The sequence below is a fragment of the Scyliorhinus torazame genome, chromosome 21, assembly GCF_047496885.1.
Source record: "Scyliorhinus torazame isolate Kashiwa2021f chromosome 21, sScyTor2.1, whole genome shotgun sequence".
Taxonomy (NCBI): Eukaryota; Metazoa; Chordata; class Chondrichthyes; order Carcharhiniformes; family Scyliorhinidae; genus Scyliorhinus; species Scyliorhinus torazame.
The window spans coordinates 8,027,765-8,042,070 of record NC_092727.1 but is presented as its reverse complement, the minus strand read 5'-3'; the positions used below and the strand labels follow the sequence as shown (position 1 = coordinate 8,042,070).

General features: G+C 51.6%; 1 protein-coding gene across 26 annotated transcripts in view; it reads right to left on the bottom strand.

The window, feature by feature from the left end:
* phldb1b (pleckstrin homology-like domain, family B, member 1b) overlaps positions 1–14,306 on the bottom strand; it is a 405,781-nt gene that overhangs the window by 204,722 nt on the left and 186,753 nt on the right. The window contains exon 1 of one of the 26 annotated variants that reach the window (XM_072486421.1): positions 6,020–6,295. The exons of the other annotated variants lie outside the window; for them this stretch is intronic. The gene's annotated coding sequence lies outside the window, so the exon portion shown is untranslated. Of the gene's footprint in view, positions 1–6,019; positions 6,296–14,306 lie in introns of those variants that run through there. 26 annotated transcript variants of the gene reach the window in all.

Sequence of the window (14,306 nt, the reverse complement as noted above, 5' to 3'; positions counted from 1 at the left end):
ACTTGCACACGTGAATAGGTATATACATGTAGCCACGTGATCAGATGTGTACTGTCACACATGTATATACATGTAACCACATATGAACAGGTATGTACATTCACATGCAAACAGGTATGTACAAGTACCACATGTAAACAGGCATGTACATGCACACACATATTTTCCAGCAGAAGTCACTGAATAATGATCAGTTGTGGGGACAATAAGTCCAATTTTAGCACAACTACCATTCATATCAACAAACCCAGGACAGGCGTCAAATCTGAGGTCCTTCCTGCTCCATGTGGCTCATTATTAATGGATGTGATATGACAATTATAAAAAATAAATAAAATGGATGCACAGATATCCGTAAAATTGGACAATCTATTCTCCCAATCCTTCAGAAGGAGAATCAATCGACCTATGATTACAGCTGAGATTTGTGCGAAAACCCCAGGCACTCTCAGCTGTGTGGTGATCACGGACTGAGATAGCGGAGATTAGCAGAAGTGAACTGGCATTAAGAGGAGTGGGATTCTTATCACTCTGAGACCTTCTGACCTCCCCTGTGAAACAGGAGCCTTAATCAGATGTGAATCGTGCAGGATGCTTCATCTCAACCGATAGAAAACCAACTGGTTAACCAACGTGACTTCCTGTCAAAGGCTTTTTGAAGTTGCTTTTTTAAAAATTAAAAAACATTGAATTGAAAGGCTCCAGTAACAGAGCTGTGACTGGACAGCTGGGAGAAGACATTTGTCAAGGATAGGAGAGGTTATTGGGTTATGCGGATAGGGTGGAGGTGAGGTCTTAAGTGGGTCGGTGCAGACTCGATGGGCCGAATGGCCTCGTTTTGCACTCTATGTTCTATTTCAACCATCGTCTGGACACCCACTCACAACAAATTCTAATTACATTACACAGGGGTCCTGATGATGGGGAAATTTAAATGTCTACACTCACAAACCCCGACACAAGCATTGGGGAATCCTGGGGGCTGTTTGGAGTTTGGCAGCAGATAAACGTCAGAGGCCAGAGTGGAGCAAAGATCTGATTTGATGTTGGAGTCTCACTCTGGGAGAGTAGTCCACATCTCCATGCCCTGCTCCAACCCATTTCACCACACTTACCAGCTACCAAAGGGTTTGTCCGAGGCAATTTGAGATCAGTTGAAAAGCCAGCTTGTTTTCCTTGGTTGCATTGTTCATAAGGAGCAAGGGACATCCAATCTGGCCAATAACCAACTCAACAGCCTACTCTCACTCATCAGCAAACATGATGGCAGAAGTTGTTGACCGTGTGTACCATCTACAAGATGCACTGCAACAACTCACCAAGGTTCCTCAGACAGCACCTTCCAAACCCACGACCACTACCATCTAGAAGGACAAGGGTAGCAGATACCTGGGAACCCCACCACCTGGAGGTTCTCCTCCGAGTCACTCACCACCCCGACTTGGAAATATATCGGCCGTTCCTTCAGTGTCACTGGGTCAAAATCCTGGAACTCCCTCCCTAACAGCACAGTGGGTGTGCCTACACCACATGGACTGCAACGGTTCAAGAAAGCGGCTCACCACCACCCTCAAGGGGCAATTTGGGATGGGCAATGAAGGATGGCCTAGCCAGCCATGCCTATATCCCTCAAATTAATAAAACAAAACTCCAGTCTGTGTCTTGTAATGAGATAGGGCACAACCTTTATTGGAAATGTGGAGTTTGCGTTGTTTCCATATGGTCCCCCAGTGCTGGCACGAATTAGGAATCTGCTCCATGGCCATCAATAAAGCAAAGTTCCGCCTTTCCCAACTTCCTTAGTTCACATATTCACCCACACCATGTACACCACACCGTGTACACCACACCGTGTACACCACACCGTGTACGCCACACCGTGTATGCCACACCGTGTACGCCACACCGTGTTTTCCACACCATGTACACCACATCGTGTACACCACACCGTGTACACCACACCGTGTTTTCCACACCGTGTACACCACACTGTGTTTTCCACACCGTGTACACCACACCGTGTTTTCCACACCGTGTACACCACACCGTGTACACCACACCGTGTTTTCCACACCGTGTACACCACACCGTGTACACCACACCGTGTTTTCCACACCGTGTACACCACACCGTGTTTTCCACACCGTGTACACCACACCGTGTTTTCCACACCGTGTACACCACACCGTGTACACCACACCGTGTTTTCCACACCGTGTACACCACACCGTGTACACCACACCGTGTTTTCCACACCGTGTACACCACACCGTGTTTTCCACACCGTGTACACCACATCGTGTACACCACACTGTGTACACCACACCGTGTTTTCCACACTGTGTACACCACACCGTGTACACCACATCGTGTACACCACACTGTGTACACCACACCGTGTACACCACACCGTGTTTTCCACACCGTGTACACCACACCGTGTTTTCCACACCGTGTACACCACATCGTGTACACCACACCATGTACACCACACAGTGTACACCACACCGTGTTTTCCACACCGTGTTTTCCACACCGTGTACACCACACCGTGTTTTCCACACCGTGTACACCACACTGTGTACACCACACCGTGTACACCACACCGTGTTTTCCACACCGTGTACACCACATCGTGAGCAATGTTCGCTTATCTGTGTTTTCTTTCTCTGAGGAGAAGTCTGAGGAAGCGGATTCCGTCCATTAGCCTTGGCCTGTGGACATTTAATCCTGTTTTTTAAGCACCATTCCTACAGGGGTGAGAAGCGATGCCCCGAATGGTTGCCGCCTGAAGGGAGCGATTAACCTGCAAATCTCTCGTCCAGTGCTGCAGTAGTGGCTCTGTTCAATTTTGAAGTGTCTGCCAATTTTGAGGCGATTTTTTTTTTTTTAAATGGGGATTGTCTCTTTTTAAAATGTTCAATATGTCTTGTATTGCTCGGAAGGCCCCCCTGTCTGACATGTACAGGTCCTGTACCACAATTCGCTGTACCATACAGTTACCACTCAAACCAGTGCTGGAAGCTATCTAATTCACTTCCACTGAAAACCATATTCATCGTTTGCGATTTCACCATCTACGAGGCTTTGCGGGAACTCTCACGAACAGCAGGACTTTCTTGTGAAGAGATCTCTATCCACACGTTTCCTTCCCCAAGCTCTCATTTATTCCCCTGTTGACTAATATCTCTCCATGTCCCTGCCACCACACTCTCTAGTGAGAGTTTGGATATCATTGGGCTGGGTGCTCCTTCCCTCAGTCAGACTCACCTCCACCTAAAACCACAGATTGCCATGAGTCACCGCACGCACGGTGACTGTCGGTGAAACAGGCAAAATTGCGTAACTGCCGCCACGCATATCTTGTTCAGTTTTACAAAGACCAGGGGCGCGATTCTCCGCTCCCGCGCCGGTTGGGAGAATCGCCTGGGTCGCCAAATTTTCCCGCGACGCCGGTCCGACGCCCTCCCGCGATTCTCCCAAGCGGCGAGAACGGCCCCGCCGAGTTCCGCGCGGCGCAGGCCAGAGAATCGCCCGAGACACCCAAAGTGGCGATTCTCCGGCACCCCCGCTATTCTCAGGCCCGGATGGGCCGAGCGGCCAGCCCAAAACGGCGGGTTCCCCCCCGGCGCCGTCCACACCTGGTCGCTGCCGGCGGGAACAGCGGGGAACGCTGGGGGGGCGGCCTGCGGGGGGGGGGGGGGTGCGGGAGGGGGAATCCTGCACCGGGGGGGGGCCTCAAATGGGGTCTGGCTCGGGATCGGTGCCCACCGATCGTCGGGCCGTCCTCTCTGAAGGAGGACCTCCTTTCTTCCGCAGCCCCGCAAGATCCGTCTGACATCTTCTTGCGGGGCGGACTCGGAGAGGACGGCAACCACGCTTGCGCGGGTGACACCAGTCATGTGGTGCCGGCCGCGTCATGAATGTGGCACCGCCTTTACGCGGCGCCAAGGCCTGGCGCATGTAAATGACGCAGCGGCGCTCCTAGCCCATTATCGGGCCCTGAATCGGTCGGGATAGGGGCCGTTTCGCGCCGTCGTGAACCTCAACGCCGTTCACGGCGGCGCGAACACTCTGCCTCCATTTCGGAGAATCCCGCCCCAGAAGTACCACAATCCCACCCAAACCGTGAATCACACAGAATCACGCAGTAGGAATCTGATTGGTGGAGCCGGTCACAAAACGAGGATCCCATCGAAAGGGGGAATCACATTAACAATCTCATTGAGAAAGTAAATCAGACAATAGGGAGCCCAGGAAACAAGGGCACTCTCATAGAAAGAGTCGCACTGTAAAAATCCCTCAAAGATCGGGCCACATCATCAGAATCCTTTCAAGCATCTCATTGGAGTTCTCACATCGTCACGTACTTATACCCACATCGTCATTTTCATTAAAACTACACTTATTACAGTTGAAAGTGAATTAAATGAAATAGCGCAAGCTTTTGAGTGGAGTTGGAATTTGGTAAAGCTAACATATTCAGCACCAATTTTAAACATCTGTTTCTTTTGTTCATTGGTTAGGTTTGGATTTGATTGATCCAGCTTGGGCTGATGAGGATCTGAGAGCGCTTGCTGTTTGATCTGTGAATGGGGGACCTCGCTGTGCAGGCTCAAGAGGATCACATTTCTCACATCAAAGTCTCAAATAAACTCTTGGTACCGTCCGTCCGTAAAACTAAATAGGAAACGGCTCCTTCGTACACTTAGGGATGTTCTGTTTTCATGGATCTAAATAGAGAACTGGAGTGTGAGGAATGAAAAGACACAGAGAGAAAGAGAGGAGGAAGGGGACAAAGCCAGAAAGAGATAAATAGGGAAAGTGAGAGAGAGAAAGATATGAGAGATGGTGATAGAAAGATTCACGAACAGGGGGATGGAGACAAGTAGAGTGAAATAAACCAGAGATAGGTCAGTTGGAGAGTGGGGTGGGGGGGGGGGGGGGAGTCAATTGGAGAGTAGGGGGATAGAGAAAAGTAAGAAAATGGAGAGAAAGGAGCAAGATACACAAACGCACGCACACACACACAGACACAAAGAGTTGCCAAACCACTCACACAAACATAGGCACCCACACAAAGATACACCCACACACAGATACACACATATATGCTCAAACACTCATATACAGACACACTTACAGGTAGAGATACAGACATACACACACACATAGACAGAACTGCACAAGCACATAGATGCACACATAGACAGACACATACATAGAGATGCACACACACATAGATAGACACACAGACACATACAAAGGCAGAGACAGAGAGGGACACATACACACGCACATACACACAGAGACGTATACAGACATAGGCAGACACACAGACACACACTCACATAATGACACACACAGACAGTGAAACACACACACTCACACAATGACACACACATAGGTAGAGACACATACACAGGCAGAGATACGCACAGAGTCAGACACACACACAGGAACACACACCGGCAGTGACACACGCTCAAACACCCACACACACATAGGCAGAGACAGGCACACACAGTAAGAGACACAAACACACAGACAGAGACACACACACAGAGACACACACACACACACAGACACACACACACACAGACACACACACACAGACAGAAGTATACAGACCACTCCCCCCACACAGAAGCAAACAAATACATAGTCAGAGAGACACACACACACACTCACACAATGACACACATACATAGGCAGAGACAGGCACACACAGTAAGAGACACACACACACAGAGACACACACACACACACAGAAGTATACAGACCCCCCCCCCCCTCCACACACACACAGAAGCACACAAATGCATAGAAGAGAGACACACACAGACAGACACACAAACTGAGGGCAGTGAGAAAGAAACACACAAAATAAATATGGAGACAGACAGGGTGCCCACACAAAGAAAGACAGCGAAACCACCCACACGAACAGGGAAGGACACAAAGAAACAAAGAGTCAGGCGCAGCGACTTGTAAATCTGTCAGCACACTTTCCACTCACCTTTCTCCTGCTCCCAGTGCAGGGCTGACAGCACAGGCCGCCCGACAAGTTAAACCCTCTGCTGCCCTCAGTCCCGAAAGAGGTCAGTGAATGTGCTCCTGAATTCACATCAATCCCAGTGTTCCTCCAGAGTCCTCCCTCTTCCCACACCCTCGCCTTTCAGAATTGAATAATAAGTCCTCAAAACCCCGTCAATCTGTTCCAGACAGCAGTAGTGATTCCAGTGACACTGCTTTGTGACAGGATGGGATTGTGTGTTAGTTAAAGGGGGGCTGGGGGGGGGGGGGGGGGGGGGTGGAGGCGAGGGGGAGGGGAGCGATTCTGGGTGGTGGTTGCAGCTGATTCTATTCCAGGGGTTGGCCTTCCCAGTTCACAGCGGAGCAGCGAGCATTCCTCTGTTGGTATGGGCTTTGCGAGGATCCCGTTTCATTGCCAGTGACCTCCCTGACGCTCTCCTCCCCCTCCGAAAGCACTCCAGCTATCTCCCTCCTTCCTCCCCCGACCCGCGCTAAAAATAAATTGCTTCTCTTAAGCAGAAAGAAATGGGAGACAGGCCGATACACACGTAGAGAGAGACACACAGTCACAGAGGGGGAGCTGCACACACGAGGTGGTGGGGACACAGACACAGTTAGACACAAAGACCGACACACATAGCTAGAGACACACAGAGAAAGAAGGACACCAGAGGTAGAGAGACTCAAAAAATAAGCGCAATAGGAGCACACACACAAAGAGAGATCAGAGAGAGACACACAAGGTGGAAACAAATAGAGATGAGACATTTGAATACACCAAGAACCATACACAATGAGAGAGGCAGCACTCACACAAACACAGATAAAATGGACAGTGAGCCAAACTCTGGTTACCCTTTGGATATTCTCCAAACACTGAAAGAATGTCACTAAATCCTTGCGGAATTAATGAGATAACAAAAAGGTGTTTCCAGGGTAACCTGTCCACTGACTAGACATGTCTAAGTTGTGCCAGTTTGTGGTGAGCCGCTCTGAAGGAAAGTAATAATTTGTCAAGGAGTAACCTGATCCCTCACGTGAGGGAGACTTCCTTCGAAAGATCAGCAGAGGAATCAGCCCATTCTGCAGGGGGTGGTGAGAGGATCTCACCCGTTCCCTGAGGCAGGGCAGGCAGAAAGTAGCTCAAATGCCCAAATCCTGGCTGCAGATATTTCCCTGTCGCTGAGGATGGCGAGCTTTGCTTTTGCTCACACTCCCTTCTTTTTAAAATAATTTCGAGAACCCAATTCATTTTTTCCAATTAAGGGGCAATTTAGCGTGACCAATCCACCTACCCTGCACACCTTTGGGTTGTGGGGGTGAGACCCACGCAGACACGGGGAGAATGTGCAAACTCCACACGGACAGTGTCCGTCCTGATCGACCCTGGGACCTCGGCGCCGTGAAGCAGCAGTGCTAACCACTGTGCTGCCCTCACGCTCCCTCTTCCGACCTCAGACAACTGGGGCTGGAATCTCCGCTCCCCAAAGCCGAAATCGCGTCCGGCACCGGGGCAGAGAATCCAGTTTCATGCATGGATTCGGGACCAGCGTCGGTTCCCCAATTCTCCGGTCCAGTACGCCGCGCCACGTACCAATCACCTACGGCCATTGCTTGAGGCTCCGCCCCCGACCGGCCGAAGTCCCGATGGCGTTTTCCTAATGCGGTCCTGCCGTTCGGGAAACCCGCGAGGCGGCTGCGGACTTAGTCTGTGGCCGCCACAATCAGGGGCAGGCTGATTGGAGGGTGGGGGGGGGGGGGGTTCCATACTGGACTGGGCCTTTATTGTGCGGGCAGTCCGGGTCGGGCGCGCGGCCGATTGGGGGCACTATTCCCGCGGTCCAGGCCCGCGGTCTGAGTCCGCCATGGAGTACGGCACGGCCGCTGCAGGCTGCCGTCGTGCGGCCTCTGACCCGGACGTGCGGGGGCTGCATCGGCAGCTGGAGCTGTGAGCTCCACGGCAGCTGCCTGCTAGCCCCCTGCAGGGCAGTGAATCGGTGGCCTTTTTACACCAGATTTTCTGGCGTAAATGACCACAGTTTTCACAACGGCATGGGAACATCGTCCCTGAATGGTAGGGTCCAGCCCGTGGTCATTCTTGATGGGGAGGGGGAGTGAGATTGCCAACTCACCGACTCCTATCAGCATTTGTGAACCAGGTGGCAAATCATGCTCAGTGTTATCAGCCCATTGGTATTGCAGAACCAGGAAGTAGCCATTCAGCCCCTCCAGCCAGTTCCGCCATTCAGCCAGCTCATGGTTTATCCCCATTTGACTGCATCTACCCACTTTAGTTCTGTAAACTTAATACCCTTACTCAACAAATATTAGGGCGGCACGGTGGCGCAGTGGTTAACACTGCTGCCTCACAGCAGCGAGGACCCGGGGTTCGATCCCGGCCCTGGGTCACTGTCCGTGCGGAGTTTGCACATTCTCCCCGTGTTTGCGTGGGTCTCACCCCCTACAACCCAAAGATGCGCAGAGTAGGTGGATTGGTCCCGCTAAATTGCCCCTGAATTGAAAAAAAAGAAATTCACTTTTTAAAAACTCTGATCAATCTCAAGTCGGAAATTTTGACTTTTGGGGAGAGAAAGTTCCAGATTTCCACATGTGAGATGCTTCTCAATACCACCCCTGAATGGTCTCTAAATCCATTATTTAAGTTTATCTCTCTTTGTCTCGGAGTCTCCCGCGAGGGAAGTGCAAATTTCACCATCTGCTCAGTTCTCCCGGGTGGACATGAGCGATCCCATGACATTAATTTGAAGAAGAGCAGGGGAGCTCCCTATAATTTTCTATGTTTCTATGTCCTGGCCAATAATGTTCCCTCAAGTAATAGCAATTAAACAGATGATCAGATCTTCATCTTGTAGCTGTATGTAGGGACTTGCTGTGGGGAGATTGGCTGCCTCACTCGCTCCATTAAATCACTTCAAAGGTATTTCATTGACTGTAAAGAGCTTTGGAAAGTCCCGATGTTGTGAAAGGTGCTATATAAATGCAAGTCCACCTCTTTCCTTTTTAATTGGCACAGTCTGTCATCATTTGATCAAGATCTTGGCAACATAGCAGAGGAGAACAAAATCGAAGTACAGAAATTCCATCAGAATGCCAAATAAGCTACTTAAAAATATTAAATTGCTGATTAATTATTTATACTAATGCCGTTAAGCATTACTAAACAACTGATAGATTAGTTATTACAGCTGTAAGCAACAGTTTAGAATAATGTCAACATTCCCTCTTGGGAATGGAAAGTTTGTCAAAGGGTTAAGGCTTGTGTGTCAGGGGTGGGTGGGACGATGGCGGGGGGGAAGAGATTTCCAGACGCTCGATGCCATCATTGAATTTTACAGTATAGAGTAGGCCATAGGCCATTCAGCCCCTCATATCTGTGCTAACTCTCTGAAAAACCTCTCCACTTCACCTGAATACTCTTGCTCCACAGCTACTAAAATTGTTTCGCCTTTTTGTCCCAATCGCTTTTAAAAGCTCGAACGGATTTGTAGATTTTTTGCTGGGCAAAGGTAGCGAGGAACATGGAGCAAGGTTGGAGAGAAGGGATCTGAGGCACAGAACAGGTAATTAACTGGGCAGGCTGATGGGGCTCAATGGCCTCGTCCTGTTCCTATGTTTCTGCCGCCTGTTTGCAGTCAGTTGCTGGGTTGAAGTTTGAACTCTGAGCTGTGACTGAAGGTTCATCAATAAGAGCCCAAGGCTGTCAGAAACCAGGGTTGAGAGGCTATAAGGAGAGCTGCCAGGAACCATCATTGAGAGGAGACAGAGTGTCAAACACTCACAGGGTGAAAGTAAATCAATTTAAACAGAGAGGCATAGATTCTTGATACCGTAAATAATATAGAAGCAGCAACCCATACATTTCCCAGCCATTATTACCCTGCTTCCCTCATCTTCAGTAATCTCTTCCTCTGTCACTCCTTGGGGCGGGATTCTCCCCTACCCGGCGGGGCGGGGGGTTCCTGCGTAATGGAGTGGCGGGAACCACTCCGGCGTCGGGCCGCCCCATAGGTGCGGAAGTCTCGGCACCTTTAGGGGCCAAGCCCTCACCTTGAGAGGCTGGGCCCGCGCCGGAGCGGTTTCCGCTCCACCGGCTGGCGGGAAAGGCCTTTGGCGCCACGCCAGCCTAGGCCGAAAGCTCTTCGTCGGGCGACGCGGGTCGGCGCATGCGCGGGAGCGTCAGCGGCTGCTGATGTCATCCCCACGCATGCGCAGGGGAGGGGGTCTCTTCCGTCTCCGACATAGTGAAGACCATGGCGAAGGCGGAAGAAAAAGAGTGCCCCCACGGCACAGCCCCGCCCGCGGATCGGTGGGCCCCGATCGCGGGCCAGGCCACCGTGGGGGGCACCCCCAGGGGCCAGATCGCCCGCGCCCCCCCCCCAGGACCTCGGAGCCTGCCTGCGCCGCCTTTTCCCGCCCTTCAAAAGGTGGTTTAATCCACGCTGGCGGGACAGGCATTCCAGCAGCGGGACTTCGGCCCATCGCGGGACGGAGAATCGGCGGGGGTGGGCCCGCCGACCGGCGCGGTGCGATTCCCACCCCCGCCGAATCTCTAGTGGCGGAGACTTTGGGACACGGTGGGGGCGGGATTCATGCCAGCCCCCGGCGATTCTCCGACACTTATGTTCATCGACCTACATTAGCACCCGCTCCAGCATTGCCTCGAATTTAAAGTTCCCATCCTTATTTTCAAACTTCCCCATGATCTCACCCCTTCTATGGCCTTACCCTGCCTGGCCTACATGTGACTCCAGACCCAGAGGAATGTGCCACTCGCTGAAATGGTCCAGCAAGCCACTCAGTTCAAGGACAATTGGGAATGGGTAACAAATGATGACCCAGCCAGCGACGCCCACATCCCATTCATAAATAAGGAAGAAGATCAGACTGAGCAGGAGTTGGCCATTTGACCCATCAAACTTGCTCCACCATTCTGTCAGATCATGGCTGATAAGATTATTGCCTTAACTCCACTTTCCTGCCTTTCCCCCTTAACCTGTGACTCTCTTGTAGATCAAAAGCCCCTCTGAGGTTTCTACACTTCTCCAATTCCTGCTTCTTGCATGTTCCTGATCTTAATTTCTCGCCCATTGGTAGCGCTGTCACCAGCTGGCAGGGTGGGAGACTCTATATCAGCCGGATTCTCCGCTCCCTCAGCCGCCTGTTTCTCGGAGGTGCTCCGTTCGCTGGTGACGGGATTCTCTGCTCCCGTCATTCGTCAATGGGACTTCCCATTGAGGTCACCCCACGCCGCAGGGAAACCCGGGTGGGGGTGCATTGCCAGCGGGAACAAGGGCCAGGATTCTCCGAAATCACGGCCAAGTGTTGACGCTGGCGTCAAAACCGGCGCGAGACCCCGTGTTTGCGTGGATTTCGCCCCCACAACCCAAAGATGTGCCGGGTAGGTGGATTGGCCACGCTAAATTGCCCCTTAATTGGAAAAAATGAATTGGGTACTCTAAATTTTTTTTTAAAAATGGCTTCACCCCTTCCTCGGGGGCTAGAATGTTCCTCCGCGATGAACACCGGCCTGCCACGGCCGGCGCGGGTCCACACATGTGCGCCACAGTCGTCTCCGCGCCGGCCTGCGCGCAACATGGCGGAGCCCTCCAGGGGCCCGACGTGGAGGAACACAGGCCGCCCCTGAATTTGCACGTCCACCGATCGGTTGATGTCGATCGCGAGCCTGGTCACCGTGGGGACCCCCCCCCCCCCTCCTGGAGAAGGCCCCCCCCTCCCCCCCCCCCCCCCCACCGGGACGGCCCCCCGCAGCCAGATCGGCGAGGTCCTGTCGAGCGCGCAGAATCGCCGCGGGGCCGCTTTCAATGGCCCCCGACCGGCGCTGCAGTGACCGCGGCAGCGAGATTGGTGGCGATTTTCCGGTTGCCGGAGATTCAGCGGCCCGGCGTCGGAGAGGCGTGGTGGGATTTGCGCGCTGCCGCCGATTCTCCGACCCGGCGTGGGCTTGTAGAATCCCGGCCTGGGAATCCCAACGACCAGAGAATTCGGCCTACGAATGCCAAATCGCTGCTGTTGTTGATGCAATAGGAGATCCCCGGTCCTTCACAGGAGCCTTATCGGGAAATATTATCTGACGCCAAGCCATGGAAAGAAATACTGGAAGAAACGACCGAAGTCTCCCTTCAGGAGGAGAGCCCGGAAGTGGATGTGGGATGCGCTTCCAGCCGCATTCGGCCCTGAACACGATTTCACGCTGTCTGGTCAATTTACTGACAGCCAGCCTGGAACTCTGTTTAATTTCCCTTACATCGTGCCCACTGACCCCACCCACCGCCAAACCAGCAGATTTCTGCCCCTCAAAATTTTCTGGCCTGATCCCTGGAATGGGCAGCGTGCCACCTGGGCTCTGGAGAGGGCGATACCCCAGCATGCCCGATGCTACCCAGACACTACGGTACTGCCAGCCCCCCCCCCCCCACAAACGCTGGTACGACTGGTCCACGTTTGTGGAAACCAGTGCTAAACGGTGCCTGCACAGGGTCTCCGAGGCAAGGCCATTAGATCCCGCACCTCGGGTAACTCTGGCGCAGACATATTCAAGTGAGACTAACTACTCAGTTGAATATGCAAACCTGGATCCCGCCCATTGAGGGGGGGGAGTGAGGATCACTATACCTCGCGAGTCTCGTTTGATCTTGCAAGGCGTGACGCGGCGTATAAATTCTCACAAGATTTACCGGCCCTGTCGCGTCCCAGGTTGGACTCGATGAGGCCGATAGACTGCGCCCAGAATCTCCAACACAAACCCGAGGATGATCTCTTACTTCCAAACTCCTCAACTTACTGAAGATGTGTTGAGTTTAAAACAACTTACAATTATTAACCTTTATCAAAGGAGTACATCCAAGATGTTATCTAACAAAATTTGATATCAAGCCACATGCGTCGATATTAGAAATGCAATAAGAGCTTGATCAGAGTCAGATCTTAACGAGAGGTTTAAAGATGAAACCGCAAAGCTTTGGGCCTTGGCAGTTGTAGGCATGGCTGCCATAGGTGGAGAATTAAAATTAGGGCATTAACATAAATGTTCCAAATGAGGGCGGCGTTTGGCGCAGTGGTTAGCACTGGGACTATGCCGCTGAGGACCCGGGTTCGATCCCGGCCCTGGGTCACTGTCCGTGTGGAGTTTGCACATTCTCCTGTGTCTGCGTGGGTTTCACCCCCACAACCCAAAGATGTGCAGGGTAGGTGGATTGGCCACGCTAAATTGCCCCTGAATTGGAAGGAAAAAATAACTGGGCACTCTAAATTTATAATAAATAAATAAATGTTTCCAAATAAGCAACCCCTGTCCTCAAAATAAGAGAACCATAATTAGCTCTGGAGGTTTGAGTGTTCAGTATCGCTTCAGATTGAAGAGCATGTTTGAGTCAATCAAATCGGAATGTGATCAGAGTGATTGAGTGGGCTCGACCTCACCTGGTTAACATCTAAGCAGCCCAGAGGTTATCTGTCTCATTCAGTCTTGACGTTCTGAGCAGTGTTAGACTGTGGGCAGTTTCCAATGTAAAGCTTCAAATGCAATAAAGGACACAGCAGTTCATAAATCAGAGAATTCAAAAATACTATTGAGTTTAAACCTGACAGGTTAATTCCCTCTGTGGACCGCCTGTAAATGACTGCCTATTCCAGCCACACTCTCTTAACTCCCTCACCCCCTACTCTACCCTCATCACTGCCTCCCTCTTCCCCCGATGGCCCTTCTCTTATTGCCTTTGGTCACCTCCCACCATTGCGCTGACGTAAAAACAGGCCGTTCGGCCTAGCTGGTCTATGCTGGCATTTGTAGCGCACACAAGCTTCCTCCCAGTCCTCTCCATCAAGCCCTATTGGCATACCCTTCCATTCCTTTGAATATTTAGCTAGCTTCCCCTTAAATTTATCCAAGACCTGATTATTCCCTGTGGGAGCAAATTCCACGTTCGAACCATTCTCCTGGATTCCCACTGGCGGCTCTCCCACATTTATGGCCCTAGTTCTGATCTCCCCAAGAAGTAAAGACACCTTCCCTCCGACTACCCCACCATAATTTTAAAGACCTTCATCAGACCACTGCATCAATCTTCCCTTTGCTACGGACAAGTTCCCCAACAGCGGTTGGGGTCTCTCAGGAGAGAGGGAGAGAAACCTCAGATGGGAGGAGTGGGGAGCCAGGAGATATTAGATTCTTGTCTCAGTCGTCAAGTTTCCTGTTCACCCTGATTCCAGAGATTTTGGAATGAAGAAGG